Source organism: Mycteria americana, chromosome 5 (genome assembly GCF_035582795.1).
Source record: "Mycteria americana isolate JAX WOST 10 ecotype Jacksonville Zoo and Gardens chromosome 5, USCA_MyAme_1.0, whole genome shotgun sequence".
Classification (NCBI taxonomy): Eukaryota; Metazoa; Chordata; class Aves; order Ciconiiformes; family Ciconiidae; genus Mycteria; species Mycteria americana.
Genome location: NC_134369.1, coordinates 53,450,363 through 53,477,055, shown reverse-complemented (window position 1 = coordinate 53,477,055; position 26,693 = coordinate 53,450,363).

Here is a 26,693-nt window from a genome sequence, read left to right as displayed (position 1 = left end):
AGATGATTGACCCATAATCATATTTGCATACTGACCACAGATTTTAGTTTCTTCACTGTGGTTAGGTGGGCACATTGCACAACAGCCCTTGGCTATTGTGTTGTTATCTGTCTCCTGAATCCACTTTGAGCGGGATGCAGCCATCATGACCAGACGCATCCATTACGACTGTCACTGCTTGAGCAGGGTTATGGGAGATAAAGGTCAAGATTGCAAGGGACAGGGAGGAAGCACACCGTCACATTGCCATGTGTTACCAAAATAGATTTTTAGCTCCCACCACACTTTTGGAAAGGACCTAGACAGCTCAGTGACCTATTATATGGAGAACCATTTCCTTTGGAAATCTCCTCCCATTAGCTTCATCCAATGCTCCATCGTTCCTGTCTTGCAGGAGAGTACAAACAGTTGATCACCATCTATTATCTCATGTCATTCATGATTTTGAAGACCTGTACTATATCCCCTTCAGATATTTCATTTTAGAAAGGGAATCCTAGCTTACTTAGAAAGAATCTGCCCCCCCCCCTTTTTTTTTTTGACTGTCAATATTGTTCTGCTTTAAACTTTCTTCAATTCTACTGTCTTCTTTATGAGATGGAGAGGAGCAACAGAAAGTATTCAAGATACTGTGAATTGATACAGTAGTAAAGTAAAAGCACAAGCAAACACTGTTGGAGAAGTAGAAGAAGAGATGTCAAAAGTGATGAGAAACAGTTTTATTATCTTAGCACTGTATCTTTATCCCTTTCTCATATGTGGGAATACCTCTTTGGTGTCCTGAGGACTAAAACATTTAGATTAGCTTCTCTTTCAGCCAAACAGCTAAATCAAACATTTAAACATTTTTTCTTGATTCATTAACAGGACTGAATTTTTTTTCTCTACCTCAGAGGTCGTAAGAAGTTACTTCCTCTGCATGCCATCTGTGAAGGTGTGATTTCTGCAGTAGTCACACATGTAATGAGCTGTACCTCCCTCCCACTGGCCATTTCTTCATGCTGCTTCCGCCTGCATAGACTCAGACTGCCTGCTGAGAGGTTACTTGGGTGTGCTCAGCTACATGAAAATAGCCAAAGTTCTTCATTCTAGAGTGATTCCAGTAGCAGCAGTCAACAAAACGTGTATGATTTTAAACTATGTCAAAAAGAAATAGAGTGCCTCTTCAATAGTGTGCATTGATGGTGTGCATGGCTCATATCTAAAGATTCACTGGGTATTTTCTGTTTCACTGAAGATATTCCTGAAAGATGGACTGAGTAAAGCTAAACATACCTGTTCTTTCTTCTGTTTCTCCATATGTGAAAACATTTGCCTAGTGTCTTACCATTGGCAGCTTTGCTGCTGTTGGTTTTGGCATATATCCTTTTGTAGGCTTGATGAACAAAAATGCGTGAAAATAGTGTCATATGGCCTAAAAGTGGAGTAACATCAGTCTGTAAACAATAGCATAAAGTGCTATTAAACCTGCAGTGTAAACAGACACAAGATGATAAAATGAGCCAACTGATGATATTTCATGGATTTATACTAGCTGAAGTGAACTGATCCTCCTCCAAAGTAAATCAATCACAGTTCTCTTTGGAGCTATTTATGACATTACTAAATTCTAGAGAAATATAGATAAAAGTCTGATTTATTTTATCAAGTTGATAGTATCACTTTAAAAATAAAACTGAAATATAGCGACTAACATATATTTTCATAAACTAACTTATAATGAGCTTTGAAAGCAAACTTCCCGCTACCATAGATAACTTTATAGTGATTGTAGGGCTATTCATAATGCTTCAAAAATAACAGCAAAATATATTACAGGAGCTTGTAATTATGAAACACTCGTAAGCAAGGTGAAGACATTTACATATAGATTGTAGTTGAAAATGGTGATGGCTATATGAATGCTTTATAATGTTTATACAATTTTGCCTGTTTAGCTCTTGTTATATTAAATTAATTTAAGACAGGAGATATATTTTTAGTAATTGTCATCGTACTAAATTACAAGAAGCACATGTTTTATGTGAAAGACAAACACAGTATTCCTTAGAGAGAAACTTACATGAAGGAAGAAGTGATTGTGATTTTCTCTTCTGAAGGGAATTAGGCTATTACGATCATTTGATGGAGAAACTAGACCATAGCTGGCTAAACCAAGGAACTGTGCCTTACTTATTAGTGTGATCTGATTTTCTAAAAACTTCCTGAAGCATAAATGTTCATGAATTTGCAGAAGTATAAATGGAACAATTTTTGCTGCAGTGAGTATAAACATGAGCTGGCTATTAAGCTAACTGGGGCAGAGAATTTAATCTAAAAATCCCTTATTAATATATCTTGATCTCAGAGTGAAGTATTTGTTTGACTTCACCGTTTCAATGGAAGTTTTTTGCCATTGCATAGGGTGACAATCACATTGGACCTTCTTATTCAGTCTAAATATGTAGGATCTCCCAATATTCAGACAATGCTTCAATAAAATGAGAAAGGAAAAACAGTGGGCTATTAAATACATTTTGGTTTATCCACCATTCTTAACCAGACTGGAGGAATACAAAAAAAAGAAGGACATGGGAACAGCAGAACAATGTTAAAAAAAATTAAATTTTATAGTGGTGAAATAGTGCATGTATTAATATAATTTTTTGCATACTTGAAATATTTTCATTGAAAGAAATAAATCATCCTGCCAACTAGAAATGATAGCGTGGTCATAAAAGTTCAGCTTGTCCTGGAAACAAAACACTGTTGGACTGCATAAAAACTTCACATTCGCTGTGTTAAATCCTGTAGTATTTTTCAGTATATTTTAAAGCATTATCACCTTAATTGCAGTTTGAAATGATCCTTACTTCATTAAAGAATATTGACTGGTAGAAGTCTGAGACCAATTTTTTCCCTGTAGAATGCTGTGAGACTTCAAATTTTGTCACAGTAAAAAATGGCATTTACTGTCCTCTTTCTATGTTCCTGGCACTGTTTTTAATAATGTGAACTCTGAACATACCATTAATGATGGCTTTGCTTAAAAACTCTGCCAAGTCTGCTTACAAATGAAAGACTGGTGGGTGAAGGTAGTAGGATTTGAATTTTTTTTTTCCTTTGAGGAAGAAGTTAGATTTTCATTAAAACATTAACATGTAGGCTGAATTTTTTTTCATACTTCTGTTTTAAACTGACAAAAAATCAATACAATTTTACAATTCCTCCAGAGAAAAGGACAAAAATTAGTTTGAAAAATATTTTTCATCATTGGATGTCACCATGCTTCTACTGACCCACCTTCTTCCATGGGACTAGATCTGAATTACCTGTCACCTTCTCATCCACAAAAAACTTATATTGCTTCTATCAGCTGCTGCTAAGTGCTATGCTAATGCAATACTGTTTCCTAATGCACAGATTAGTTTTTTTCAGCCTTAAGGACGGCAGGATTTAATTTACTTTCTACTGTGGTATTTTCTGCCAGCTACTTTTTTTACTTTGTTTTCGGGTTTATAGGTAAGTCCCAGCTCAGAATAGCAGCCAGTAGACATAAACTCCTTCATGCATACATATGGATTTCCAGGTCAAGATATGTCGTATATAACATTTACCTGACATTCCCTATCCATCTAGGTATTGTCTGTAGTCAGTAGAGAGGAATATGTGCTTCTGCAATGTGATTCAGATCCTAGGGGGACTAAACTGCCCTTTGTAGGTACCTGTCCAGTTCCATTAGTAAAGGTGAAAGCGAGGGCAAGTAAGTTCTGAATTTACGCATTACATGCTTTACAGGAATTAGCCTTGTTTTTTAGAAACTAACATTAGGCTTTGGGTGTCATCATGGGGATGAAGAAATTTAATCCTGATGCAAGTTAACTTTTAAGCCCTTAAATATGGCATTGGATTTGGTCGTAGGTCAGCTACATGACAATGACTCCTTAGATACTCTGGCAAGTTTGTTTTTTAGCAAACATCTATGATAAAGTCTGAGTCAAATACTTCATTGTAGCAGTCAGTTCAATATCAGATGAATGGCAATCCAATCCGTTTCTTTCCTAGTCTCTGATATCTCAAACCAAGCATGCTTGACTTTCATACCTTGTGCCTCCAACACCTGGCACTATTAATACAAACACATTTAACATATGAAGAAATGCATACCTATCACATTAACTATTACATTTTGTCCCTTTTCTTTTTCTGTTTCTTTTCTTGGAAACCAGTGCAGTTCATCCTGATTCTCTAAGGCGTTTATTAAGATCCTTAAAAGATGAGAGATGGGAGGCATCGGGATAAGTACTGTAGACTTCATGGCCAGAAATGCAATGAGGCTCTTGAGAATATTTCAGGGCATTACTTTATTCATGAGCTAAAGACAGTGACTGCTGAGTGAACAGTGATCATAACAGAATACCCAATGGGTTTGAAGCCTCTTGCAAGGATATACTAAAAGCTTTTAATATTCTCTCAGCTTGTAGCAAATCCCTTCATTATTTGGTGTGTTAAATGAATGCGAAGTGCACTCATCTAAAAATCTGTCTGTCTAAAAATAATATTTTTTGGAAGAGCTACTTGGAGAATAGAGAAGAGAAAAAAAAACCCCTCACATGCTTTGAGAGAAAGTTATTTTATTTCATATGCATTAGCAAAACTGCAGTCAGCATAGGGTTTTTTCTTCTTTCTTTTTAACATAAGGGAACAGTGTTGCAAGTAAGAGATGCTGTCAGAGAAAATGGTGAAAGAGAAATAGAAGAACAGTTACCACGATACAACAGTTCTGAAAAAAAGAAAACTACTGAGAATGGCATCTTGTTTTGCAGTAACCCTTGTCTAGTGTGGGTTACCAGTGCAAAGTAGGATACCATCTGGAAATGTATACCTTTTAAAATACTTCTGTGCAGTGAGTTTCTTCAGCTGATCTCAGAGGACTTTAATACATATCACTTTAATGCAGATAAAATTAAAAGTAAACTGAAAAGAAGAATGCTTATTTAACTTTCAAAAGATCATTCAATAACAATCAGGTTTGTGGAGTCATGGTCTTTGGCCACCTTCCTCCTAGGTGTACCATGAAGGACTGCTATTACCAGGAGGCATTTTTTCCTAATGAATTGCTACAAGACATGTTTAGATTTGGGTCACTGCAAACAGGGAGTTGCCAAACCTAATGGCCTCTGGATTTAGTGATATCAGTACTTGTAAATATGTGTCTCAGTCCAGCTGCTTTTAACCTGGAAAGATAATATTTGCCTGGTGACACAAAGAGAATACACTTAGACTATCCTTTGCCTCGACAGGTAAGCTTCATTTTGTCAAAAAGCCTGAAAAAGGCCTGTCCTGTATTATTATTTAGTTTTATTTCAACTTTGAAAAAATGATATATGCACTTCTGTTCTAAAAGGAAAGAAACTGTGGTGTCATTTTAACGGTTTTCACATCATCACTTATCTACTTAAATTTGACAGCATGATGGGACCTTTTTGCCTTCAGAATTGGTGGCATTCTTCAACTTAATGTGCAATCACGCACAGTTCAGAAACACACAGAATTGCTGGCACTTTAGAGTTAGCAAGCACCGGTTGACTACATCTCTGAGCTCCCTGCAACACAAAGGTATACATGACCTTGCAGTAAAATATGGACAAGTAGTTTAGTTTTCAGTTCTTTCAAAATCTGCCAGAAGACCTTATCTTTAATTTACTTCCTCTGAATGCAAGGGGCATTTGTTGTTATTTATCTGTGCAGTGGATTTGCAGAGTGTTAAGATGCAGTTACAGGTAATTTTGTGTTGCTGAGTCTGTAAAGTCGTACCGGTATGCTGTCCCCATAGCTCTGTGGTGTGTTAGTGTGGTGTGGTGTGCCTCTCCACGGCTGGCAGGGCGCCTCTGGCAGAGCAGGAGGCTTGTGCGTTGAAAAAGCCCCTGACTTTTTAGTAATGTATATTGCCTGCTCTGATGCTAAACTCATCTCACACTTGGAAGCTGGGCTATATACCGGGATGCAAGACCATTCAATAACTTTATACTAGTCTAAGAAATTAGATGGTGGGGAGAATGGTGCAGAAAGGTTGATTTCAGTCCAAGAAAAGGAGGTGGTATTAAGTCCTGTATGTATACATGGAAGGGGTTGTGTTTCTGACTGCCATGTGGCCATACACAGCATAGCTATTGTGATATATATTCTAGCATAGGTAGAATAATTTTCATGTACCCACAGTGCTGGGGAGTGGGATATACTTCAAAAACAGCACACATGTATGAATTTAGACCCAGATCCTCAAAGACATCCAAGTGACTAATTCCCACCAAAATAAATTATAGTTGGGTACCTCAGTGTCATGGTGCATTCCTACCCTTGACGCACCTCTTTATGGGTTTTGGTACAGACAGCATTTGAATACACTATTGGTGTTCAATTTACATTGTTTACGGAATGGGTCTTAATGGCAACTGTAGACATGCAACATAAGGGTTATTTATCTACAATATCTTCGTCCATCAGTAGTTACAAAGAATGAAGAAGCGGATGCCGTGAATTTCAGACTGACTATGTAATATATTACTGCTGACTCAGCAACCCCAAACACTAGAACACTGGGGAGAGTTTTATATCCTTGCTTGGGGTCACTGAGAAATACAATTCTTATCTCTCAGGAAATCCCATCATTCACAAAAATTTGTCATAAACCCAAAACAAAATAAAACCTTAACAGTAGCAGCAAAAAGTGATTATTTCTGCTTTGACTCTATTGGTATTTTTAGACCTTTTACATTTGTTATTGACAAATACTTTTTAAAATTAACCCATTCTCATCAAAAGGAAATATTTTTTTAATATCAATAAAATGAAGGATTTTCAGACTGTATTACTGAAACCCAGGAAGAATTTTACCTTCATGTAGGAGAAAACATGGACTGTGATTAGGATAGAAACATTATTTTTCAGCTCTAATGGTATAAATTGGAACCCCACAGATGAAACGCTCCTTGACCAAAAAAGAGATATCTTCAATTAGCTACATCTAAAAAAGACATTTTCAGTTAGTTATGCCTGTATCCTTAAAGAATTTACGTCAGTTTCCAATAGCATTGGGGTTTTTTTAAAAGCATAATATATTTAATTTAAAGGAAGTCTTTAAAGTGAAGATAGAAAAGACCAAACTTTTCAGTGACTTATGCCCATATCCACTTTTCTTCACTGGAGTTTCCTGAGGTGAGAATTGGCTCTAGAAATGTCAACTTCTTTGCATTTATGTTGGACTATTACACTCCATTAAAAATATAGATGTACCAATGTTAGATAAGAGTCTTGAATATGCATTTGTTATTATCCAGAACATGAATTAAAAGTTGGCCAATGAAATGCTGATTCAGCAGTGACAAACAGAAAGCCAGATGTTATTCACTTCATCATCATAGCAGAAGTCAGGGAACATATGGAAATTAGAGTTTTAAATATGCGAAGAAGTCAAAGGTGCAGCTTTTAGGAAAACACTTCACTTTTCATCTTCTTTCATAATTTTGTAGTGTACATGTAGGAAAAACCATCTCCTCTTTCTAAAATTTCCGGAGGACATCATATTTTATTGTAGCAGATTTGTCACTGGTTAAACAAACTTGCCCAAAGCAAGTCTCTGTGTTCTTAGCCTCTAATAATATGAAGGAAGTATAAAATATTAAATACACTCAACTATTCATTTGTGAGCAAATGAGTATTTCTAACAGATAATGTTCAAATCTGATGTCTTTAAAAACATGCATTAAACAAACTATTATTAGTTATTACACTTTGAATGCATTCTTTACTTAATAAAATAATTCTTCAGTGTTAGTCACTGTTTTTAAAATAGCTCTTAAATAAATAATAACAGTAACTAGCTTGATGAACTTCAAGGATAACTTCCAAGAATGGTGCTCCCATTAGCCTCCAACATTTGCTTTAGGCTTTAGAGTAACCCATATTGCTTGGGATATTATATAAAGGGAAACGAATAAATGTTTTTATATACTTACTGAAAAATAAAGAAGGCTCTCTTGGCATTATAGGCAAAAATACAAGTAAAATAAATGTTAAAGTAAATATTAAACACCAGTTAAATGACAACTAGTTTTATTTAGATCAGTTTGGATGTAAACTTGGTATATGCAAAAATGAATATGGAGATTTTAGAAGACTGATGGGATTCAACGAAATTGTAAAAGCTTTATGCTGCAGAAGTCTTGGAGAAATATAAGGGCTTCTGTGCCCTAACTGAGGAATGGAGGTAACCACACAGTGCCATGGGATTACCTGACACTTTAGGAGCATTAACATTTTGATACTTTTGCTGGTGCTCACAAGTCCATATAAAAACAGTACTGCATCATCCATATTTGTCTTTTTCCTCAAGAGAGTTTGGGCCAGTTTTCTGAAAATGGAAGACTTTACATGGGTCTTTTGATTGACCTGTCTGCAGAGCAAACATTTTTGTTTTTTTTCTCTGAGTAGGTTCAGTCAGGCTGAAGTTAGACTTCATTGATTTGTATCAGCAGTTGATATATATCTGCATAGAAGGGTATTTTATACTGACTTAACCAGAAAGTACAGCTTTTTGTATAGCTCAGTGAACTAATGTTTTATTTTTCAAAATGCCACAGTTTCATACCTCTTATCTGTAACACTGAGAAGTGTTGTATATATTAATAATTTGTAAAGCAAAGCTTTCCCAGATGGAAAGCCTTAGAAAATTATAAAGTCTAGTTGTGTGTGACTGTTTGCTAGTCTTTCCGTTTCAGAGGATCTCAAGGTATTTTCTACAGGAATAGGACTATGAGGTTCCCATTTATAAAGCCTTAGAGTCAGTCGTGGAGAGTGTAGCAAAATTAATGTTTTCTTTTGTTTAAAAGAGCAAGGTACTAATGGAAGAACTGCAATTTTCCAAGAAAAGTGAGAAAAAAAACTGTCTACTTTGCTTACTTTGTCTATTCTTTGTTTTGTTTTTGTGGTTTATATAATATTCAGTGCATTAATTATATTGATGTGATTTGCTAAGTGTGTTTTCTTTTGACAAAGATATTTGAAGGAAGAGATTATACAATTGTAAGGTCATCTTTGTCACGTTCCCTGCTTCAGTTATAATACACAATATAAAGAAAATATTTATTTTTAGTAACTTTTAATGGAATAGATCTCATGATCCAAGTAAGAAATTTGGCAGAAAATGTCAAAACAGGAAGTATGTAATGCCTGGACTGTCCACAAGTTTGAGGTTTGGAGATCTTTGCATCTCCATGGGTGGCTCAGCACATCTGGCCTTTGTTAGCAGTCTGTAGGGATTCCCAATTCTTTTCTCCCAGAGTCTTATATTACAGATAAATTATTTCTAAATTATAACCAAGTTCTCAGGCAATTAATTTCCTTTTTCGTAAGGTATTTTGGAAATGTCTGTTAAATTAACTAACCTGGGAAGAAGAAAGCATTCACACACACACATATACTGGAGATTAAATTCAACATCAAATTAACAGTTTGTGGCTAACGTCATCTCTCATACGGATGAGTTCTTGTGATTGCTAGAGAATTCAAACCAAACGAAATTAGTAAATGTCCCAGCTTTAAACAAAGTCATTTTACAGTGAATGTTAATAACTAAATCTTTTGGAAGTGTATTCTTCATGTTACAAAATGCAATATTGCTAATGCTAGAACTAGCACAGACAAAACTAGGATTCATATTCAGACAGGTGAGGTTCATCTCAATTAGAAAAGATCTCATCATCTCTTTCATCTCATCATCATAAAGATATGAACTCTTACATCTCTTTAATTGATTTACTAATAGATACAGACTTCCTTCAGTTATGTGGCTTACTCTTTTCTACATTAGTGGCTGCTAAGAACAGATCTCTCTCTCTCTCTCTCTCAGTTGATCTATTGATCTATCTATCTATCTATCTAATGTATCTATCTAATCCAGTAAAAGTATGTTTTACAGGTGAGAGAGTTAAGGATAACCCACACCTTGAGACGAGACAATAATGTTAATTTGAGACTTTGAGAATGCCAAAAATGCCTGTTTGGCTGGTAACAGTGAGGAAAATTCTTGTTGGGAAAAATCTAGAGATTTGTAGAAGCCTACTAAACAAAGTTGATGATTTAGGACCTAGCTGAGATATCAGAAGAGAACTCAGTGATGGCAGTGGTGTTTCTTGGAGGTCTGATAAAAGCTATTATTCTTTTACATTGCTGCTAATTGTATTCCAAGGTAGCCCATCAAGCACACATATTCACAGGCTGAATAACATTAAAAACTCATTTGAAAACTCATTTTATCCTGCAGTAAAGGAGAGACACTATTATGTATAGTGAGACATGAAGAAGATGAACAAGTGACAGCATTCTTTGCTGTGTATAACTGCCTCAGCGTTACGGAAATGATGGTTACACACTGCTAACATGCACATGTCTCTGCTTATCTACCACAGATCCACTGAACAAAACTATGACCATGAGGAACAGTTCATGTCCATACACAATGTCAATCAGATAGTGCCGGGAAATGAATTTTCTTCCCAAGAAGAAATAGGCACTTTTTCATTCAACTATTCCAATAAAACTACTGGTGGAAAAGAAACAAATTTTGAATTGTTTTTCTTAATCTCGTCTTCTTTATAGCACCATACTACCAAGCCCTTAAAGCCAATGGAAGTTCTTAGTACCAAACCCTATCTGCTCCTTATTTATTATTATCTTAAAATGCATGTGTTACAGTTGCAGTAGGGTTTTCCTGGATGGTTTTCCCAGAAGTACATATTGTACTGAGAGCAGAGAATAGGACTTGACTGAAGATACCCTTTCCTGTCCTATGTTGTATTCAAGTAAGCCTAAAGAAATTGGTTAAAAATTGCAGTATGAATATTCGTATAAGCATAAGTTAAAGCCTTCCCCAATACTTATTCAAAACTTGCTATTTCCAGTAAAAAAATCCTGCAACTAAATTTAGAGCAAGTATACACTAATAATGTGAATACAAGTGCTACAACGCAACCAATGAATGCTATATTTTATCCTAGCTAATACTCATGGAAAAGGGTTTTTTTAAAGATATTAATGGCTAATTTATGTGTGCATTAGCTGACTACCCTTATAATTTTAATCCTAATTGTTGCTTTTCATTCCTTATCAGAGCTGGTCAGATAACAAAAAATCCCTCATGAATATTTTAATGAGTAAATAGAGTGAGTTGCTATGCTGTTATTCTGTGTACCTTATTGGATATTATTGGACAGTATTCTGACAACTGACACTTTGTTCATGAAAACGAGTGCAAATCCCACAAGCGCAAGCCAGTGTGATTGTTCATCCAAAAGTCCACACCAGTAACATATTCTTGCTTTCTCTAGTTGTCACTTGTTACTTGCCTGTTTAAAAAGATTCCCACATCCATTGGGCTCCAAAAACAATACTATGAGACTTAAGTAAGAGATTAAATATGATGAAGGAATACCCAAAACTAACTGATTACTCTGAAATGTGGAAGGCTACAATTCATTTAAATAATCTGATCAATAATTAAGTATTTACAGTATGAATAATTAAGGCTGCAATCAAAGCACAAAGAATCATTGAAGTAAAGGATAGAGTTTACATGGTTAAAGAGAAGCATATTTTTAAGCTCTTTGCTGGTTTGTAATAAAACTTGTTTACAGATTGTGGTCCTGCTTGTCAATGATGCTAGAATTAATAAGAAAGGGAGAGAGGGAAGAGGCAAGAAGCTGACAATTGTTCTGTGTTGCTTCTGTTTTATACAGATGCCACCTCTACTGATTGCACTGGGGCAGGTTGGGAGTAAACTCTCAGTTAAACCTGTTATCCACAACAACAAAAAAATCAGCAAATCCAAGTATTTGAACAAACACATAAATACAGAACAGCCTGTGCTCTTACTTTAGGATCCTGGATAAAAGTACATGCAGGTAAGAAACAGCGTTCTGTTTTACCCCCTGCCACTGCTCGTGGTGATTTTCCCTCACCCTGAAACAAATATCTCTGGCTTTTTCCTTTCACTCCTCAATGTCTAATAGTTTTTGTTCCAGCTGCCATCTCATCAATGTTAGAGCTCATAGTTGCAATAGTTCCTCTTTTTAGATAAATATTTCAGGTTCATTATCCTTTGTAAAATGGGATTTTTAAAATCTATAAACTATCATTTTGTTCTCTAATTCCTTAATTTTTGAGAGAACAATCTCTTTAATGTCTGTTTCTTCATCTTTAAATGTTAGGGTTGGCCTTGGATTTGATTTAATCTCCATTATAACTTTATAAACCTTGCATGGATTGCTTTGATGTTCCCTTGATCCAGTGAGCATACATTCAGCTTTTTCAGTCTTTTTCATACTACAAATCTTTGAAGTTTGATATAATTTTTGTTGCAGTAGGATGTACTCAATCAGCAGCAATTACACTGTTTCCAAGATATGGTGCCTAGGCAGGGTGAATACACATCAAACCAATCCCAATCCCCAAGCCACATGTTTAAAAAAAAGATTGAAACAAAAAATGGAGTTGCCTATAATATTAAGCAAATTATTGTTATTTTTAATAGAGGTGAGCTAGGCTTTTTAATTTGATATTTATTTGAGATATATATCTTTAAATATACATATGTCATGAGTCATTGGAGCAGCTCATCTTGAGAAGAGGTAAATTCAGTTATACTTGCAATCTGTCTTTACATCTGTGCTTTATACTAAGTTTAGGCTGGCTTCTAAGAATTCTGTTATAAAGAGAAAGTGACACATAGGCAAACTCAAAAGTACCTGCAGGACCCTATTTTCTCTCCTATGTTAGACTGCTTAGTGATCTGTCTACCTTATTTCCTACCAACTTCTCCTCTTCATGTTTAACGTTAGGTGCTAGATAATGATCCAGACATGTGAAAGCTGAATATATATAATATATACCGAATAAGTGACAAAACTATGTTGATTTATACCAACTGAGGATTTTTTTTGTAGTTTATTACAGATATTCCTTCTCCAAGTTAGTTAGTCATGGTGGTGCAAAGACATAAGCATATAAGAGAAATCTTTAATAGCTGCACCTCATGATGAACTATTGTGAAAATTAACAGAATTTCACCCCATTGTCAGTATGAAATTTTTCATTATCATAACTATGCATTTTATCATGATGGGAGCCAAGACTGGCCCCATCAACTTCTACTGTAGGAGTCTCTGGAGCATCATGAGATACATGATGAATTTAAATCTGATCATGACCTTAATCTGTGTCTCTTCTAAATGTGCTGGTCTCTCCTTCTAAGAGTTTACAGAGAGAAAACAAAAAATCCTTTATATATTAGGACAAAAAGGCATCTTATCTCTTAACTTTGACCTTTATAAAAAGTTACAGAATAGCAGCATGAAAAATGGATCTTTAATTCTGTAATTTTTCAAGACGTCCCCCAACTTCAGAAGAATTGCACAGTCTCATTCTCCTGTGGTGACTCTAGGTGCACAAATACATCTTCACTAGCCAAAAGAAACAATTGAAAATAAAGAAAAAATACTTTCTTTTGATTAAGAGGAAAATGAATAAAAGAAAAACACTCAGAATTTTTTTTTAATTAAAAAGAAACAAAAGAAAGAAAATGAACATGAATAAATCACCAGAAAATAAATGACAGGAAAAAAGGCAGCAATTTCCCTAACAGTACTGATGGCAGAAGCAGAAGAGAAGAAGATTCAGCAGAAAAACAGTTCGAGCAATCATTACTTGGAGATTTTCTAACTGATTTAGGCTTTTCCTTAGTGTTTACAAATTTGGTGGGTAGCTACCAGACAAAGCTACAATTTCAAAACTCCTAGGTCCCCTGTTTGGTAGAAAACACACAGAAGGTACCTGCAGATTAAGCGCCAGTTTGGCAACTGAAAGGAAAAAACTGCTGCAAGCATAGTGAGATTCTGCACCTGCCTGTGTGTACCACTGGCCTTAGATATTTAGTAAAAGCATATTGATGAACAAGCTTTGTTGAATATGAACCGTGCTCATTCTAGGAAGTGCTAGAAATCAAAGCTTCTTTTCTCTCTGCTGCTGGTCACATTTTTGACTACATAACTGCTGTTTAAGTCAGTGACTCCAAGCAGTTTATTTAAGGGAGTACGGTCAGCTGTACAAATAAAGGAGTTCCTAGCAGTGGATGAATTGTCTGTTAGCTGCCTGCTTGTCTGCCCACTTGAACTGGCTTCACAAAGTGTTGATTTCATGCAAAAGTGGCGGCATAGGACAACAACAGCAGGACACAAATTTTCTTTAGCAAAACCTTTGCGATCCACATTTGAAAGGCATTGTATTAGCACAGTCTAATACAGTAGCAACACATCTGCAAATAAAAGAAATATCTAGGGCTAGACATTTGGACATATCAGTGACAAAAAAGCACTATAAGGAAAAGTACCTTTTCCTTCTCACTTTATAGCCTTATCCTTTCATTGGTAGGTTAAATGATTACATCTTTTACTTAATAGAAGGTGATCTTATCATTAAAGGCCTGATCCATGTAAAAGGGGACTCAGGCAGCACTTATGTACTCAGATCTGAAATACATCTGAAGACTCATGTTCACGTATCACGTGATCCTAGAAGCCCTAAGTGCCTTACGTTTCTAGAGTTTTTCGGAATGTTTAATGCTTTAAGTGTGCTACATATCTAAAAATGTCCCTCTTGACAGGCCTGATGTAGCCAAAACTTTTTCAGACACAAAGTAGAAGCAGGCTAAGAAAGATATGACTAATATTTGCTTGCCTTAAACTCAGATCACAGAATCACAGAATCGTATAGGTTGGAAAGGACCTCTAAGATCATCGAGTCCAACTGTAAACCTAGCACTGCCAAGACCACCACTATACCATGTTCCTAAGCACCTCATCCAAACGTCCTTTAAATACCTCCAGGGATGGCGACTCAACCACTTCCCTGGGCAGCCTGTTCCAATGCTTGATAACCCTTTCAGTGAAGTAAAATTTCCTCATATCCAGTCTAAACCTCCCCTGGTGCAACTTGAGGCCATTTCTTCTCATCCTAGCACTTGTTACTTGGGAGAAGAGACCAACACCCACCTCTCTACAACCTCCTTTCAGGTAGTTGTAGAGAGCGATAAGGTCTCCCCTCAGCCTCCTTTTCTCCAGGCTAAACAATCCCAGCTCCCTCAGCCGCTCCTCAGAAGACTTCTGCTCCAGACCCTTCACCAGCTTCGTTGCCCTTCTCTGGACACACTCCAGCCCCTCAATGTCCCTCTTGTAGTGAGGGGCCCAAAACTGAACACAGTATTTGAGGTGCAGCCTCACCAGTGCTGAGTACAGGAGGACGATCACTTCCCTAGTCCTGCTGGCCACACTATTCCTGATACAAGCCAGGATGCCGTTGGCTTTCTTGGCCACCTGGGCACACTGCTGGCTCATATTCAGGCGGCTGTCAACCAACGCTCCCAGGTCCTTCTCTGCTGGGCAGCTTTCCAGCCACTCTTCCCCAAGCCTGTAGCATTGCATGGGGTTGTTGTGACCCAAGTGCAGGACCTTGCACTTGGCCTTGTTGAACCTCATACCATTGGCCCCGGCCCATCAATAGAGCCTGTCCAGATCCCTCTGTAGAGCCTTCCTCCCCTCAAGCAGATGTAAGGACATTAAAATATGTGACAGTATGTAGACCTTTTGTAATATGGTAACACTATCAATAGCAGAACCAGCAACAAACATTTTGTAACACAGCTACACATAAAAGTGATATTTAACTGCAAACAGGCAAATGGAGATTTGTGGTATATTTGCTCCAACATGGTAGTTTGTGCAAGTAGTAAAATCTACAAGGTAAGAACAAAGGAAGTGTAACGAGAGATGTCTGATAGAATCAGGATAACTCTGCAGAACAAGCAAGAAAGATGCTTGGTGAAACCAGAACAAGTCCTGGTCCATCCCAAGATGGATGAACTATGTCAAGAGCAAATGAGATCACCCCTTTTCTTTTGTGGAAAGTGTTGAGCAGAACAAAACATGAGTAAGGAAAACGGAGAAGAAAAGACATCCATACTTGGGCCACAGTTTCCCTATCAAAGAGCTCTCAGTCCTGGTCACCTCCACCTCAGTGACTAGGTACCTTAGCCATCAGCACTAACTTGCCCTAACTGGAGGTATGTGGTATTGTCCACCTTGAGCCGATTTAGGATAAAATTATTAAGGATTAACTGTTTGAATATGTAGTGATAATGATTACATTGACTATGTGCATTGTCAATGAATGTCAGTCCAATAAAGTGTTGAAGTTTGAAACTAGCCTGATTTATCAGTCTTTTAAGCACTTCTATCAGAATGTTCTCTAACATATGCAATATACAAATACATTCAGTCTGTGGCACAGACAATGCCAATTTACTCTGCAGTGGAAGAATTGTTTCTTAATGTGCATTCATAGTGTGCAAAAACCTTTTCTCAGCTGATACTTTTCAGTGATACTGTAGAACAATTAAATAAGAATTATTTATTATTGTATTAAGAGAATACTGAAATCTCACCCAAGGCAACTATTTTGTAGATTTGAATCCTATTATAAGGACAAATTAATAGCTCCTGTTTAAATGCATCTACAAAGACCTAAATGCTTCATTATAAGAAGTCCTTAAGATGGGGTTTTATTCCTTTCCTGGCTTTTTTTTTTTTCTTTTAATTATATATTATGCTCTGACAACAGCAATGTAGTATGTGGATGTGTTTTAGCTGTGCTGCACATACCAGCATATAGGTATATTTAGCAAATCCAGTAACACTTCACCACTCATTCTCAGAACATTTAAAAATGTACAGAAGTGTGAAGATAAACCCCCTCAGAGGTTTGTCTGAGGCGGTGCGCCTCTTGTCTCCAGTGACGCACAGTAGCAGGTCTCTAGCAGTCTCAGGCAGCAGGGTCCTTGTATTTTTCAGAACAATTTGTCTAATGAAACTAGCAAATTACAGATTAGAATTGGGGAAGTATAAAAGAGTGAAAAGCTCAAGATAATTTTCAATTATTCTTTTTTTTATTTTATATATACTTTGGAATATATACATAAGGTGAAATCAATGCTGAACCCTTTGAAACTTCTTGTGCCCAGGTGGGAGAGAGCTTCATCTCCATATTTCTCCTGGGAAAGTACAGGCAGCAGGTAAGGTGCTGCTGGAGGCTGGGTGAGGAAGAGCCTCACATCTCTATAGATGTGTCTTCTAACATTACAGAACGCAGAATGGCTGAAGGAAGGTATATAAAAGGAACTCCAGTGCAATCCCACCTCCTCCTTAGCTCTCTTGCAAGTTCTGGCAGCACAGCGTTGCTGGAATAGCTTTGGCTGAATACAGATGGTCTCTGAAAAGGCGATCATACAGCCCTCTCTGATTTGAGTGGAGGCTGGATGGTGTAGGCTGTAACTTACAGAATTAGTTGAAGTACTGCTGTGACAGATTCTTGAGCCAGTCTCTGATTATATAATGTGATAGATTCTGGATTCAGAGATGCAGGGACTAAGTTATAGCTAGTCAAGTACACACCTAAAGGTCCCATTCAAGGAAAATGCGTAAGTACAGCTTTAAATCAACCACATAGTTGAGATCCATTAACATATGGAACTCCTTAAGTCTGTGTCTAATATTAAACAAGTACTTAAATATTTTGCCAAATATAGATATATTACTTACATTGGAATGATGAAGAGCTTTGCTGCAAGAGCACTTTGTAGAAAGAAAAGACAAAGCCATTACTTCCTGTATGGCTAATGTGCCACAATTTGCTTCTGAGAATATTTCAGTCTGCATCCTGAAGGTAGGAAAAGGCTTCTTAGGTCTGCTGATAAATGAAACAAATATCTCTGTTCCAGTAAGAATTAGAGCAGATCATTATGAAAGACCATACGAATTAGGAAAATGCCTGGAGAGCACACACTTGACTAGGGGTCTCTGTATGCTGAGTTCAGTTAGGCCCTGTATTTAATCTACTTCCTCATTCTTATCCACTTGAGCCCCCTTATTCTTTCCTTTCCTGTCTTGGATTTGAGAGCTACTTTTTTCTTAATTTCTTTCCCTCACCTTTCATAGCATTTTTTATCTGAATCTGTGCCAAATTACTCATACTCTCCACTTCGTATTTAATTTCTTTCCTTGCTAACCAACGTCTGCCCTCTTTTGCTCCAGCAATTCTGTCTGCTCATAATAATAAACGTAAAAAAACACAGCATGGGCCTAAACACTGATCCATGATCCTCAGCACTAGTTAATAACCACCAAGCTCCCAGGCGCAGCTTGCCTCATCCCTGCTCTTATTTTTGTGGGCAGTATGCAGCCATGATTAAGGCCATAGCAAATGCCAAGGATATTCTCCATACGCAGCAAGAACAAGGCTTTGATTCCCCCATCCTGCAGTCACTCTACACTACATAACTTGGCTTTGATCCCTCAAACACCTCCACATGACCTCATGACACAGATCAGTGTATGCATCACACACCCAGGCGTTTTTTGCTGATGGGTTGCTGTACAGCCCATACATTATTTCAGATGTTCTGAACTGACCAAATATATATTTATATTTTACAATGCTTTAGGGCTTCGGCAGTACTACATGGGGCTCAGAGAGGGCCCAGGGCCAAGCTCTATGTAATGTATATTTGAATACTCTACTTTAGAAAGCACATTGTGGCTGTGAGCCAGTCTGTGCCACTTGGTCTCAAATGAGAAACCGTCCTCGGCTTGTTTTACATACTAATGTAGATTTATCCTAAGGGCAGCCAGGGACTGGCTTTGCAAATACATCTTGTTTCCCCAGCTGCATCCTCTGTTGAGACACACCTAGGAGGAGTGACATGCCAGAGGCTCTCCACAGGAGAAAGGGGCCTGGAGCAAGCTGCTTTGCTGTTGCCTTGTGCTAGAAGTCGCTCATAGTGGTCACAGCAGTGTATCTCCAACTAGTCACCCTAATGTTAAACTTCACAACTCTAAGTAGATCTGTCACTGAACAGGCCCTGCTACCTGAATGTGGGGTTGCAATTAGGCCTATCAGAGAACAACTTTGCAAGAGACATAGAAGTACAACAGTCAAATTGCATTGATGCTTACCTAGGGACAAGAAGCTGGTTATTGGTGGGAACTTAATTTATGTGTAGGGATAGTCACTGTTGCCTTACCTTTGCTTGTGCCTAAAAGGAGAGCTTATCTCCCACTGAAGACGCTCAAACTCAGTCTTATTATTTTTGCTCCAGTAAGGACTACCTGAAAAAGCAGAACTGGTTGCCAAGGCGCCTATCTTTACTATTTTAAGAGAGTAGCTATTTACCCTAATAAAAATTATCTGTTATTAGTAGTTAAACTCACACACAAAAAAAGTGAATTTTGAAGTTTTCCCTTTCAGCCTCCACTTAAGCTTCAGCTTTTCATCTTTATGACTCTCTCTAACACATCCTTATTTTATCAGATTGCTCATTATTTTTATGAATTTTCACAGTTGAAACGTGGTTGTCTACTTCTCATTTTTCTCCCTTAAGTCTCAAACACAAAGACAAAATTCACCAGTTTAATTTGGATGAACATCCTTCTTATAGTTTCAAGGCTCATTTATATTGCTCCCAAATGCATTAGTATCGTACTGATAAGTATAAGAAACACCAGTAGATGGCTCTGTAATTCCTGAATTATAAGCAAGGAAACAAGGGAGGCTTTGACACCTTTGACTTTTGTGAGCAGATTTGATTTGGTGACACCAATGACAGGAATGAACTTCATGCCGACTTGCTGAAATGGGACACTTCCATTTGTTATGTCATGCCGTTTCAAAATGGCCAGTCTGTCCTCGACCCACATCGACCTTGAGGACTTCTGATGGAGCAAAGGAAATGCTTGTCCTGTACAGGCAATGGCTCCAAATGAATTGGCAGCACGACATAACCCAGCTTATGGGAGAGGGCAGAATTACTAAGCATTGCCATGCCCTGCTCGCTGCAGAGTGATAAAAATGAAGATGTGGAGGCTGCTACAAGCCCAAGCCCAGCGGTACCGTACCCTGGGAAATGGGAATAAATCTGAGCATAACAGAACTGTGCTGAACATATGCCTGCACTGAAATTAACTACCAAACACTCAGAAAAGGTTGTTTCTGTTTTGCTTAAAAAATAAATCTCTCTGAGAATGGGACAAAGCAGGAAGGAAATGCACAGTAAAAACCCCTGCTTTTATTAATCAAGGAGTTTAATCATTTGTTACAGGCAATTTAGATGAAGTAGTACGATTTCCTCTCTGCACAGCTCCCACTCCTGAGTGCAGGACCAGGGTGTGCTTGCAAAGGAGATTTTAAGCATGCTTGAGTGCTCTGGCTGAGGTCTGCTGGGCCCCCTCCATGTATTGTTCCATAAGTTAAAATCCTTTGAATATGTGTAAAAAGTACTGTAGAAAAAGGGGATTTTAAAAGTTTACATGTGGGACTCTGCACACAATACAAATGTTGGCTGCATCTAAATGTAAACTGAGACATCTAAGTTAAAAGCATGGGCATAGTGTGAATCCTTCTAGAGTCTGAAAAAGAGCAGAGAGCAATTCAATGTCTAACAAAGCAAAGATGTTTCATCTGTACCAGCTGAGATAATTATTTGTATGTTTTAACTAAATCCAAAACCATAAGAAAACAATATAGAAAATGTTAAACTTAACTTTATAACTGCCATTTTTTCCCTGAAGTAGATATTCTACATGACAAATATTTCATTTCATACTTCATAATGAAAAACATTATTAGTAAACCCCCCAGAAAATCAGCCTAACTCTGCTTCCGAAAGAAATTTATTTTATAGACATATTCCAGCTAGTCCTAGTGTGAGTTTCAATGGCACATAAATACCATCTCTGCTATTGTTTATCTGCTTTAAAAACAGATACAAGCTGTTTTAAAGAGAAACATTCATCCATTTAATACAAATAGCAAATATATGTGAGGGTGTTGATATTTAAACATCAACATTAAACCTTATGTGTTTATGTCAATAACTCACACATAACTAAAGTAATGATCTGCTACGCTTTTTTATGAAACCAAGATATTCTCTAAGCCCATTACTAGTTTCCCTTGCCATTGGCAATGGTTTTCAGAGTAAGGAAATTAAGATTACAATGGAGAAAATTCATATAACACTATTCTTTATTTTGCTGCTGAGAAGCTGCCTATGGAGAGATCGTTCCTTTTATATAATGCAGTAAATTTCTGTGACCTTTCATTTACTTAGAAAAGGCTAAAGTATCTCACAGCATTCAGTATTCAGCACTGGTATTATCTCGGGAAACAATGCTCTTTAAATAATCTGAGGCACAAGTATTATTATGCTTTATAATGTACAAATACAGTCATATCTAGCTGGGTAAAAGACAAACCTGAGTTTAAGGCAACCCGTACCTTCTCTAAATTTTTGTAGCCCAAAACATATTTTAAATTTACCCTATTAATCAAAATTAAATACATTTTATTTCTGTTGAGAATAATATTATCAGGGTAAGCTAACTTGAATTATATTACATTTACTACCTAAGTGCAGGCAGTCCTAATGGAATAGCTGATGTATGGCAAAATACTTCCCTGATAGCTATATTCAACTTCTGCTCTATGGCAAGTCTGAGATAATTAGATTGCAATATGTGAATCCAACATGACTCCTGGATTCAAATACCTAAAGAATGGGGGAAAAAATACCCTTAGGTTCAAGTAAATACAGCCTATGTACCTGCTTAGCTGCATACGGTGGCGATAGGCACTTACGACAAATGTCATATTATTTGGTAATACTAGTTTATTAGCAACATTTGACTTCTTCATCCCCCCTTTGCCATATGACAGATCTGTATCTGTCTGAAATGAGACTACTCCTGAATCTTCCAGCTTTAACCACCATCATTGAACTGACAGAGGATGATGGAGAGATGCTTCTTCATTCATTTCTGAATTACAGAATTATCCTTATTCCCATTCCTGACCTGGATGAGGAGCATGTTTGAACACTGCGGTCATATTACATTTCAAAATTAGAATTCAGAGTTTTATGGCCTGTAAAAACCAGTCTCAGAAAATTACAGAGAGAACAGATTAAATAACTGCCATATATAGTACAGAAAAATCTTTTTAATATTAACACTATATGTACTAGCTCTAGATTTTTTTCTGGGTTTCTTGATCCATCTACTGTAGGGGAGTGCCTGTATATATTCAATTTTTTTATTCTAACCACTAGCACATTACCATTATGTGAATAATACAATTCATATTAGTTGAGATAAAAGCAGTCCTTTTACTAAAGAGTTAAGAGAGAAACCCCAACGTACTGAATTTCCAGTAATTTTAAGTTAAATGCTAGAAAAATAACATCCGTTCTTCTCTGCAATATAGAATATTAAGACCAGATTTTTCCAAGGTTCTGAATTACTACATTTAATACCACTCATCCATATTGGTATAATAACTGCTGGAGAATTCAAAGTACAGATCATTTCCTTCTCACTTATGCTATAACTTGTATATAGTATATGCTTCATATAAAAGCTGTATAGTGTATATGCATTCAAACTAATATATAGTTTCCACTATAGATATAGTGGAAAAGGGAAAAAGAGAAAATGAAATTGAAGACACAAATAGGAACTTCTCAATAGAGACCTTCCAAATGTTTTGGAAGTGTTTATGGATACAAAAAAGAGCACTGGCAAGTACCATTATCTTATCAAAAACAAAGCCATATGCATGGACACATGCATACACACACACACTTACAAGCTAGCTGCTATATCATGACGTGATTGTTTGCCCTGATTGTTCTGGGGGTTTGGTGTGGGGTTTTTTTTTTTTTTAACAGAAAAGGTTTGGGGTTTGAAGTTTTCCTGCTTCCTAAACTGACTGTATTCTTATCCTCTATCAAGTAAGATTGGAGAGAACTCAAAGCAGATGGTATAAAGTAACCAGAGTAAGAGATGAAGCAAATACTTCAGAAAGAATTGCGAGAAAGCCGTTCTATCTGCATCATGCCAGGACACTTCTCAGCCCACATCCATGCTATAATTAGGTATTACACGGGATCCATGGTTAGTAATGCTTTCACACGACAAGCTCAGAATTATTTAGTACAAAATTTAGAAAATGTACAGATGGACATCTTTACTTTTTGGCCCATTAGGGAGTCTTTATTTGAAAAATGTTTTGATATACATTTTTAAATGCTTTTAAATGTATACACATATAATAGCATAAAATCATAAATATGTAGTCATTTGCCTTAACGTGCCTATTTTTTACTTCTGTGTACATGTGCTCTGCTTTATATAAAAGCAAGTTCCTGCAGTATGCATCTCTTAAGATCATTCTTGATGGCAATATTGGGTGAGAAAGCAGCCTTTCTCTGTAAAAATTCTCTGTAGATGCTCTTTAAGGAACACTCTATTTGTGTAAATGAAAAGTATGTTTCTCTAGGGGACTGATTGTACCATTGACCGAATGAAGAAAACCACAGACTCCACAAACCCTGCTAGGAATGAGTGGCTAATGACAACATATCCCTTTATGAGCCAGAAGGAATTATATATCCTATCCAGACCTCTCCAACAAGGATTATTTTATTGATTTCAGGAAGCTGAGTGAATTGAATGACACAAATAAATACATTATTAACATGCAACAGCCTCAAAAAATACAGGTTTAGATCAGGTCTCCAATATCTGCTCAGTTGAAGGATGCATTGGCACCTTACCAACAGCCCAGAGGTTGCATATAATTTACATAAAGTAGATCAAATTTCCTCCCTTCTCATCTGTTTGAAGGTAGGATGAGATGCACAGATTCATTTGTTCAAGCAGATGTTGATGGTTAGACAAATATATGCAAGGAAGTCCTTGGGTGATTGATAAAGGACTATTCTTACAGGTCAAAATAATGTGACCTTGAAATACAGGAATTCTGCCTTTCCTTAGTTACAAACAGGTATCTGAATGGTGGCAAGGTCTATTGTTGTCATTTTTTTCCCTATTCATTGTTGAAAATACTGCTGCATTTCTTTCTATATGAAAAAAAGTTAATGAACCTAGAACTTCTGAATTAGGAACAAAAAACCCCCTGTACATTAATCAAACACTCCAGTTCTCTAATGGCCACTGTTACTAGAGACTATCTTCCTCTTGTCCACCTGGGCTTTGGTAGAGAGACATGATTATGAAGAGTATCAATCCATTTGACAGTAACAACCATATTGAGACACACTGTAAACTGTAACCAGTATGAATTAAGGAAAAACATAAGAACAGCAAAACCAAACTGCAACCTTCAGAAAAAAAAATTAACAGTATAATAATAGTTCTTTAAAGAATCATAGAATCATAGAATCATTAAGGTTGGAAAAGACCTCTAAGATCATCTAGTCCAACCGTCAACCCAACACCTCCATGCCTACTAAACCATGTCCCAAAGTGCCACGTCTACATGTTTTTGAACTCCTCCAGGGATGGTGACTCCACCACCTCTCTGGGCAGCCTGTTCCAATGCTTCACAACCCTTTCAGTAAAGAATTTTTTCCTAATATCCAGTCTAAACCTCTCCTGATGCAACTTGAGGCCATTTCCTCTTGTCCTATTGCTAGTTACCTGGGAGAAGAGACCAACACCCATCTCGCTACAACCTCCTTTCAGGTAGTTGTAGAGAGCAAGAAGGTCCTCCCTGAGTCTCCTTTTCTCCAGACTAAACAACCCCAGCTCCCTCAGCCGCTCCTCATAAGACTGGTTCTCCAGACCCTTCACCAGCTTCATTGACCTTCTCTGGACATGCTCCAGCAACTCAATGCCCTTCTTGTAGTGCAGGGCCCAAAACTGAACATAGTATTTGAGGTGCGGCCTCACCAGTGCCGAGTACAGGGGGACGATCACTTCGCTAGTCCTGCTGGCCACGCTATTCCTGATACGAGCCAGGATGCCATTGGCTTTCTTGGCCACCTGGGCACACTGCCAGCTCATATTCAGCTGGCTGTTGACCAGCACCCCCAGGTCTATTTCCGCCAGGCAGCTTTCCAGCCACTCTTCCCCAAGCCTGTAGCATTGCATGGGGTTGTTGTGACCAAAGTGCAGGACCCGGCACTTGGCCTTGTTAAACCCCATACAATTACCTCGGCCCATTGATCCAGCCTGTCCAGATCCCTCTGCAGAGCTTTCCTACCCTCAAGCAGATCAACACTCCCACCCAATTTGGTGTAATCTGCAAACTGACTGACAGTGCGCTCAATCCCCTCATCCAGATAATTGACAAAGATATTAAACAAGACTGGCCTGAAAACTGAGCTCTGGGGAGCACCACTTGTGACCGGCTGCCAACTGGATTTAACTCTGTTCACCACAACTCTCTGGGCTCAGCCATCCAGCCAGTTTTTCACCGAGCGAATAAGTAGAACTTTTATATGAGGTTTTAATGAATAGTAACTGTTTTGGAAGTTTAAATGATAACAAACTAACCATTCATTACTAAAAGGGATCTGAAGAGAAGTGATATGTAGAAAGATGTTCTTTTAAAAGCTATGGGTTCGATCATTCCTAACTCCTAAATTAAACACAGTTAGTTGAAAATACATGTTTTTATAGTTATTCACGGAGTAAACACTCAAAATGTAAGAAAGATAGATTGCATTTCTTGTAAGAAGATAAATGGTCAAATCCTTGCTTTAAGTAAACTGCTGAACACAACCTTAATTATTAATTAGGAATCAGCTGAATCTAAGATTAATTATACAACAGCTGCTGCTGCAGACCCACAATCAAGTGCTCTTGAGTAAGCAAGGGTACTTGCTGTGGGAATTTAGGGTGATAAATTCTTCTATGCTACTGAGCTGAATTGTTTGCAGATCTGCCCAGAAAATACTTCAGAAAGTGTCAAATGACAGTTCTAGTAAGAACCTATTGCCGGTAACCAAGATTTAATAAAGAGATTGAGCGGCAGATGAGGAGTTGGTGTAACAGTAAGAGCAGTTATCTCTGCAATGATTGAAATAGCCCTTGAGTACTGTAGTGCAATATACGCAGACATGATGAAAGAGATAAGGGATGCTTCTTAGTAGCAGACAACAGTTATTTGAAGTAATTGCATGTCCAGAACAACTTCTATCCAAAACCACAGGAGCACTATGGGGTTATTTTGCATCTTAAGGTTTACCAAAGCGGTGTCCAATAACAGACCACAATTCACTACAGGAGAATGCCAACAGCTTGCAAAGCTCAACAGGAGGAAATGCTCATATACTTTGCTACCCTATCTTAAAAGCAGCAGAGGCAGCACTTAAAAATAAATGCTGAGTCTGAAGAAACAAAATGATCCTACTCTACTGCCTGGTAAACACTGTACCATATAAAAGTGTGCTCAAAATTCCTGTAGCTGGAGATCTTATTAAGATTTTCTTTCCTCAAATCTAATTTGTTTCCCTTCTTGACTGTGTTTTTAATGAGGAGCTGAAAAGCCCAATGTGGTAAAGCTCATGATGCATTTGTTAAATGGAAATAGTAGGAAAAAGAGGATCACAGCAGTCTTTGCTTGGGCAATTCGATATAAATGCCTGTGGAGGGGTTGATCTAAAACTCACAAAATACATATCTGCATGTATTTTACCCTCAGGAGAAGAGAGGAAACCCATAACAGTTGAAAACCGAATGTCATCGAGA